Source organism: Schistocerca serialis, chromosome 3 (genome assembly GCF_023864345.2).
Source record: "Schistocerca serialis cubense isolate TAMUIC-IGC-003099 chromosome 3, iqSchSeri2.2, whole genome shotgun sequence".
Classification (NCBI taxonomy): domain Eukaryota; kingdom Metazoa; phylum Arthropoda; class Insecta; order Orthoptera; family Acrididae; genus Schistocerca; species Schistocerca serialis.
Genome location: NC_064640.1, coordinates 541,594,062 through 541,603,010, shown reverse-complemented (window position 1 = coordinate 541,603,010; position 8,949 = coordinate 541,594,062). Strand labels below are relative to the sequence as shown.

The 8,949-nt window shown below is 43.3% G+C and overlaps 1 long non-coding RNA gene across 1 annotated transcript; it reads right to left on the bottom strand.

Moving 5' to 3' along the window:
- Positions 1–3,777: 3,777 nt before the first annotated feature.
- On the bottom strand, positions 3,778–4,571 carry LOC126469562 (uncharacterized). Its single transcript, XR_007586015.1, has 2 exons — positions 4,432–4,571; positions 3,778–4,277 (listed from the first exon to the last, which is right to left on the bottom strand). It is a non-coding gene; the product is annotated as an uncharacterized LOC126469562 (long non-coding RNA).
- Between the last annotated feature and the right edge of the window lie 4,378 nt (positions 4,572–8,949).

Here is an 8,949-nt window from a genome sequence, read left to right as displayed (position 1 = left end):
GTGCCTATTTGCTTCCGCCTCCCTGAGTGGAATGCATAAGCTCTAATTAATTTTCGCCAACCTGTAGTCTTCTGTAGTTGTCCCCATGCGCAGAAAACAGCACACAGTTATTGAATCCGTTATCTTGTGGCTGTAATAAACTCTTAGCGAGGAACTGATATTTTGTAAATAAATTTCGAATTAGTTTGTTTACACGTGATGCCATTTGCTTTTTATTAACAAAATACCAGAAACAGCACAATTATATTCCACTTTATAAATCATAAATAATCTCCAACCTTCATACTTTCAGAAAAACAAAACAATGAACTGCGTATTTGCATAAGCTCTAATTAATTTTCGCCAACCTGTAGTCTTCTGTAGTTGTCCCCTGCGCAGGAAAAAGCACATAGTTCTTGAATCTGTTACCTTGAGGCTGTAATAAACTCCTAGCGAGGAACTGGTATTTTATAAATAATTAAATTTCCAATTAGTTTGTTTACACGTGATGCCATTCGCTTTTTATTAACAGAATACGAGAAACTGCACAATCATATTCCACTTTATGAATAATAAATAATCTTCAACCTTCATAGTTTCATAATAAAACAATGAACTGCGTATTTGCATCATTACTATCAAATTGTTCTCAATTTAATATGTCCACATAACCATACATTGCTAATAAAGTTTTAACCTGATGTCGACCGCAGCAGATAACATGTCTGTCCTCCGAGACTGCCAGTCCAGCTCTGATCTTACAGCCGAACCACTTCGCCCGCCATCCAATTTAGGCGCCACCCGAAGATCTCCGAAGTGCTTCGTCTGCCTTTTCGTGCTGTTTATCAATACTTGTCAAACAATGGAATGATAGCACGCTATTGAGAGATGCTTTAATATGAAATGTAAGTAAATACGTTGTTTGGTTTTTCTAATATTAATAACATAAGATTATTATTTCGCTGCGCACCTTCCGAACGCAGCAGCCAGTCGCGGAGAGGGACCACAATTTAGGCGGTCTTTCTCACGATATCCGTATCGAACAAAACCATCTATCATCGGTACCTCACACCACATTACGTCATCTTCCCTCTGCTGCCTTCTCTGCTGCTCTAAGAAGAGCTTCTTGAACCTGAATATGACGACTGTAAAGCCAGAAATATTACAGCCTACAGTAGAAGAAATTTAACAGAAGTAAAAAGGAGCCATAGACTTTCAAGGTAGCAGCACTAGTGTAAGGGGGTTATTAAAGAAATTAGGTTTTCGCTGAAAAAAAGTCAAGCAGGCTCATATCGTTAGAGAGAAGAGACATCCGCGAAGAAAGTAACTGCATATTTGAAGTAACTAAAAAAATTTAGTGAATAAAACGGGGACGTTGCTTACGTTGATGAAACTTCCATTTTATCATCACACGTAAGTGTGAAATCATGGAGTGATAATACAACTCACAGTCTCCTCAGACCGGGATCGAAGCGACAGTGCCTAATAATAACTCGTGCAGGCGGTGAAAACTGCTTTGTTCCTTGTGCGCTTGGTTCAAATGGCTCTGAGCACTATGGGGCTTACCAGCTGAGGTCATCAGTCCCCTAGAACTTTAACTGCTTAAACCTAACTAACCTAAGGACATCACACACATCCATGCCCGAGGCAGGATTCGAACCTGCGACCGTAGCAGTCGCGCGGTTCCGGACTGAAGCGCCTAGAACCGCTCGGCCACCGCGGCCGGCCTAGTGCGCTTGTCATGTGGAAGTCAAATAAAGCAGCGGGAGATTACCAGAACCTCATGAACCAACAAAATTATGAAAAGTGATTGACAAAAAAGGTGATTCCCAAGTAAAACCGACCTCGACAATTCCCCTTATCACAACGTTAAAATATACTTAGCTCTAACGTCTAATTCTACTAAATACGATATCAGAAAGTGGATACCAAAGGAACATATCCCATTCTCGAATTACGTGCTTGAACCTACTCTGTATGAGTTTGTTCGAAGAACCGAGCCAAGGAGCGTCAGGCATTCCGTCAACAAAATTCTACAAGCTGCTGGTGACGTTGCCTTACACCTTCCTCCTTACTACCCTGAATTAAATCCAATAGCTAATATTTGGTCCGTTGTGAAAGATGGGTACCTACTAGGAGCGTTCTATGCGACGTAACACCTGTGGAACATTTGTGTGAGTAGAAATTTAATTCAAAGACTAAAGAAGAGCCGGCCGCTGTGGCCGAGCGGTTCTAGGCGCTTCAGTCCGGAACCGCGCGCCTTCTACGGTCGCAGGTTCGAAACCTGCGTCGTGCATGGATATGTGTGATGTCCTTAGGTTAGTTGGGTGTAAGTAGTTCTAAGTCTAGGGGACTGATGACCTCAGATGTTAAGTCCCATAGTGCTTAGAGCCATTTGAACCATTTTTTTGAACTAAAGAAGATTAGATTCTGTTGTACAAACTACATTAAAAAATTGAGCGAGAATATATGCAGTAGTGGTGGGCAGGAAATCGCGTATGTTAGAAATCACAGTGATTGAGAAGTCACAGATATCACAATAATAACTTTACAAAATCTAACTGCGATTTCAGTCACAGTTAGCAGTCGCAAGTAGCATTTCACATTCAACGCCGCGAGCCATCTGTTGGTCGAATTCCATACTCCTTTCTGCGATTTCAGTGACAAGTCGCGGCTAGAAGTCGCAAGTAGCAACTAAAAAGCGCAGTTAACAGTGTCATCTGTAGGCCAAAGTTCGTACTACGCTCATCTCTGCGACACGCTATCAAGTGAAACTGCGATTTCCGTGACAAGTCGCAACTAAGAGTCGCAAGTAGCAACTAAAAAGCGCAGTTAGCACTGCCATCTGTAGGCCAAAGTTCGTACTACGTTGATCTCTGCGACACGCCATCGAGTGAAACTGCGATTTCCGTGACAAGTCGCAACTAAGAGTCGCAAGTAGCAACTAAAAAGCGCAGTTAACATACTTTTCCTAGTGCCATCTGTTGACCGACGTACGTACTTCGTTATGAGAGCCTTGTGCCTCACGAGATCGATGTGATGTGCTGTGTGTGCATATGAAGGGCTTATTTCAATAGTGGTACAAGTCCATTTTTGTTCATTTTGAGATACAGAGTCGTAAAGTTAAATGAGCGCTGAAAAATCTGCAGTTGAGATACCAGAAATATTCAAGCATATGGCTTCTTGCTAGAGATGAACCTTTATTTATGTTTGTTTGGATCATTAATTTCAGAAGCATTATAGACAGAAAAGTGGAGGTAATGGACTTGCACCACTATTGAAATAAGCCCTTCATATTATATGACGACATGCACATTCAGCATCAGTTATGGTTGGTCAGATACTGCTGACTCTGAATGTATTATATTAATAAGAAGCAACATTGCCTTTTTCTCCTGAAAATATCAAGTAACGTAACAAATGTGTTTGATTCTGCTTCCAATATGACAGTTTTGGTTAATACTCCACATGCCTACAGGACTTTGCAATGTTAACACAGCAGAACTCAGACATCTGTATAAGTGTAGTGAAATGAAAACAGTATTATTGAGTCATATGAATGCCTCACTTTTGTTCCGACACAGTTTAAGACTCGGGAGAAAAGTTTTACACCTGGTGTTCTACATGGCAACTTCACACACAAGAACTTTTTGCCGACACTACTACCACCTACATAAGTAAGCTTTTCCTGTGTTACTTTTAAGTAATGCACTTAAAGGGAAGGGAGGGGGGGCACGTCGCTATCCAACAAGTGTTTACCAATGAGTAAGTGGCGGAAAATTACGGGTATTGGACGGCTTAACATGTGGAAAATGAGATTTTTATTATTCACTCACTGTATTTAACATTTATTATTCGTTTAAAATCGCACAACAACTTCAATAAAACACAGTTTAATCACTCACACACTTATTTCACTTTTAAACTGCAAATCCTCTAAGAGCTGTCTTGAATCTTCACGAGTCTCTCTCAACAGCCTTGATGTGGATAGATACGTACCAGCAACCAGTAATCAGTCAGAACTGCGTCTGCAAAAACACAAGGAGTATTAAACAATTTTTGCTGTCACTAATTACTAGCAATATAATTGACAGAGTGGATTGCTAATATTTGCTATAATGAATGTCACATTTGCAAGCACGATCTCACTGAAGTAATTAAGTCCATCGAAACGCTTAGAAACTAACCTCTCGTCTGACGAAAACGGTCTAAAGACGCAGTGGCAATTTCTTCAGATCTGTTGACAACGATATTTTGAATTATGGCTTTACTGAGTGACTGAAATGTAGTTCAGGTACCTGTGAACATAACAATATGTTAGAATTCATTTTCTAAACACGAACTATTACGATACTGTACGGCTACTTACATATTAATTACACTATTAATATTATCACAGTTGTTTCTTAAATACAAAATTAAAGCCAACGGAAGAAAAAACGTAAAACATACTTGCCAATGACAGGTTTGTTGAGATGCAATTTTCTGTGTTGACAGATGTAACTTTTTCATACGGTGGTAAGTCACAGAAATCGCAGAAGTAGCAGAAATCGCGGAAGTAGCAGAAATCGCAGTGGCGGAGGGATACACGACCTATGTTCCTTAACTGCGACTCTTCACTGCGACAAATCACAATTAAGAATAACAGATACTGAAAAGTAGCATTCACAGAAATCATTGATATCGGAAAATCGCAGTTTAGCCCATTATGCAGCAAGAAATCTTTTTTGACAACGAAACAGATATAATAATAATACGTTTAGGTGGCGTAGATAGTGTTAGCGAAAGTGATTACGGTGATTCTCACTCTCAAGAAGAAGATGATGGAGAACTGGAAGGAGTAACTGAGCAGCCTGATAGTGACTGAAGACGAGTACTTGCAATCAATATTTTCTGTTCAGCGTGCGTACACTTGTGCCGAGCTCCGCGGCAGATCTCTCCGTGACGTCACCCACGCTTTCAGCGGAACCAGTGCTTTCAGATATCTGGCGCAGAGTGTAAATCTGTAGCCGCAATACATTTGCGCAAAGCGATAACAGCACTCAATGAGACAACGAGGTGCAACCAGTGGCTGCTAGTTCTAGCGGTACCGACAGATGGCTCTTTTCCCTTGCAGCCTAACGCCACAGATGTTAGCGCAGCTAAGGTGCTGACGCTATCACCACAGTCTAATATAACAGTCGCGACACTCACTGCTGTAAAAGTTGTTGCCGTTTGACAGATGGAGCGACACTAGCGCTCCAAGCGGTAGGTAAGGTGAACGTCAGACGCGTCGTAAGCATAATGTTTGTTTACATCCATTTCCTACGTAATTTCCGCATTATTTGAGTTATTTTCTTGCCTCCAAGGGTTTGTGTGGTATCAGAAGGCATATATGTTTCTAAAAATGATTCTAAAATAAGCGCCAGCACGGACAAAAATCATGAATAGAGTGGCAAGCTACAACACATTCGTGAAGAAACACTTGTGACATTGGACAGAATTGCAGCTTACCACGTTCATATCAAAAGAATATAAACACACAGATTCACATGTCAGAAGCACAGACATGTACCTCTACTTGCAAAAACGATCGACAGCTCGTTTATCGTTCTGTAGGCCTACTGCGTTTGTTTGTCATTTTCGCCTGTTGCCACAAGTACGACCTTCATCTTTTTATTATTCTAAGTGGGACAAGCAACTGCCAAATAGTGGGAAGAATATGCTGAAAACACTATAATGAGCTGATTACACTACATTTCACGAAAAACCAAATATTTGTATAATTTTCAAACAATCTGTCAGTGAAGAAGGTGCTGACAAAATAATGTCATCACACGAAAGAAGCAAGGGAAATTAAGTGACTAACAACAGAAGTGAACGAAATACATACCAAAGAAATCAGCAGCCCAAATGAGCCAACTTCTTCAGTTTCTTATTTGCTTTCTTGTTGTTAGAAACTACGTCTTGATTCCAATATTTCAGCCTGTAAACGAGTCTCACTTTAACAAATAACTTGATTAACAGCAGTTTCGCTCGAAGTCTAGCGATTTGCACATTCTGACACTTCACACGCTTTTGCAAGACACGAACAGCTGCACTTAATCTAACCACTTCATCGTCAAAGCAGGTCTGTGTTGACGATTCACACGAATCTGGCACTGATACATGGTGAGCTGAACCAGCTGCTTCTGTGTCATAGGACTGTTTTACTGCTTTAGATTGACTGTCGAATCTTTGTGGCAGTTTCCTCTTCATCGTCAGCTGAGGTGGCTTATTTGGAATGTCAAACAGGGTGGGTACTGCATTCCACACGAGTTTGTTGTTGTCTGCGTTCATGAACTGGTTTTGTTCGAAATGTAGCGAACAAAACCTAATATTACTATACAGGTACACTGGGTCTTTCTTCATGAGGTCTTCTCGCCTGCTATTAACAAGCCATTTTCTGCTCCTAAAACGAAACATTCATCATTTATACACATATAGTTTGCAAGTGAATCCTGACGATACAGTTTAGTAACATGATGGTTATACCTCTCAGGATCCTTAGGAAACCTAAAAAAAGACAGCTTTGGTGTCTTCTTTCTGTTGTTGGTGCAATTTATTGCGCTACAAACGCTCCCGCCAGTAAAAGCCATTGTAAAAATCAAAATAAACAACCACTATTCTCCTTCACGATCGCGCCGAACTCACAGTGTAACCTACCAGCCGCTTGGGGCGCTGCTGGCGCTGTAGGCAACAAAATCGAGGCGAAGTGTCGCGACTGTTATATTAGACTGTGCTATCACGTAGTGTTGCGAAGTGAGATAAATTAGTCCAGTCGCACTGTTAGTCGCATAACGTATATTACCTAAATCATTTGATTCAGGTGCACGATACACGTCGCAACTGTGCAAAAACAACAAAAAACATCCTCCGCTTCGGCGTTTGAGGTTCATCTTTTTCTTCTTCCTCCCTGTGCGCTCGTGAAGGCCGGCCCACGCATCTGACTGGGTAACGCGTGATTCCCAGCCCCGTGTCGACAGGGAGGGTTCGCACGTAGCCCCTGGTACAGGCCAGGTCCAGGGAGGGGAGATTTCCTGAGCTGCAACCTTTCCAAATTGCCGATTGGTGCCTCTGTCAGGTGTTCGGGAGGTGTGAACTATCACCTAAGACAGGTGCGCCCCCTTGGAAGAAGTGCGCCATCGGAGGCGCTGGCAATCATGGGGGATTTCCTCGCAATGAGTCACTCATCTTCACAATCGATGTCTACAAAACGTAAAAGTAATGAGGCTAATGATTCAAAGACCCTTCCCGCTGCACGACGGTTTCTCGTGGTCTCACGTCCTGAAGACGGTCAGTCCTTCGCCACAGTAAATCCATTTATTATTCAGAAAGGTGTTGATGAAATTGGCGGCCCTGTGAAATCCTGCTCTCATTTACGGAATCGCGCTTTGCTTTTGCAGACTACTTCTGGTTCTCAAGCTTGCCGCCTCGCATGTCCACAACTACTCTGTTCGTGTCGAGGCCCGTAGAACTTTGCATTCTTCCTGTGGTGTTATTTGCACTAGGCTGCTCGACGGTCTCACTAAGGCCGAAATCCAATCTTACCTCTCTGATCACGGTGTCACTGCTGTCAATCGTGTCATGAAAATGGTAGATTCCTCCTTAGTGCCCAGCCGCACTCTTTTTCTCACCTTTGGTAGAGTGGTCCTTCCGTCCGAGATCAATGCAGGCTATGAAATTATCACAGTCCGACTGTACATTCCAAACCCGATGCGCTGCTACCAATGTTATCGTTTCAACCACACTAGAATGTTTTGTCGGCAGCCAGCCAACCTGAGGTAGGGATGCACACGCCTCCTTCTCCCCACTGTATCAACTGCAATGGCGGCCATGCCGCCTCCTCTCGGGATTGTCCCATGTATCTTGACGAGCGGGCTGTCCAAGAGATCCGGGTAGACGAAAAAGTGCCTTACCCAGTCGCTCGCAAATTATTGGCTAGTCGCAAACCCTACGTTCTTCCGTCTGGCACCTATAGTTCTGTTCTTGTTACCCATCGCTCTATGAAGGACATGGCCACGCAGACTCTGAGGTTCTGAAATCGCCCAGTGTTAAGGTAGCGTCACCCCGTCCAGTTGTGCAACAAGCCATCAAACTCTCGCCTCAAGAGGCGAAGCCACCAGCTACACAACTGGTAGGCTGGAAAGGACAGAGGGAGTACTCCTGTGAAGACTTCCTACATCCCTCCAGCCAACTAACACCCGAGTCTTCCTCTAACAGGAAAGGCTCGAAGCAGTCCACCTTCTCATTGACAGACTCGAAGATCCTCTTCGACGGTGTCGCCATGTAATACCTTAGCCCGGCCGGCCTCCGTGTCGCCGGTGTGCACCACCAACCTTTTTTCAGCGTTGGACTCCACAGACCGAACGCACAAAAGAGCCGATGCTTCTGTGGACCCCATGAAGCAGAATCCTTCTGCTTCTGTGCTCTATAGTAACGACTCTTCACAGGCTGTCACTCGGCAGACGCCTAGGTGACACCACTACATCTCTTCCTTATGATGACTCTTCTCCAGTGGAACGTTCGCGGCCTTCGGTCCCACAAAGAGGACTTACAGCTGATTTTAGCATCACAGCGTACCCATGTACTCTGCCTTCAGGGAACAAAATTGCGCCCTCACGACCGCTTTGAGCTTACACATTTCTTATTGGTTCGTTTTGACCTTCCCCCTGAAGTCGGGATTCCATCTCATGGGGGCGTCATGCTACTCATACGGGATGACATTCATAGTCAACCCATCTCCCTGACTACTCATCTTCAAGCTGTTGCAGTTCTCCTTTTCCTTCCCCACCTGACTTTCTTCCCCTGTACCATTTATATTCCTCTGTAATTCGATGTCACCAGGGCAGACTTCCTTCAGCTTATTGGGCAGTTACTTCCCCCATTTATGCTACTAGTTCACTTTAATGTGTATTATCCCTTTTAGAGTTCTCTCAGGACCTGTCAGAG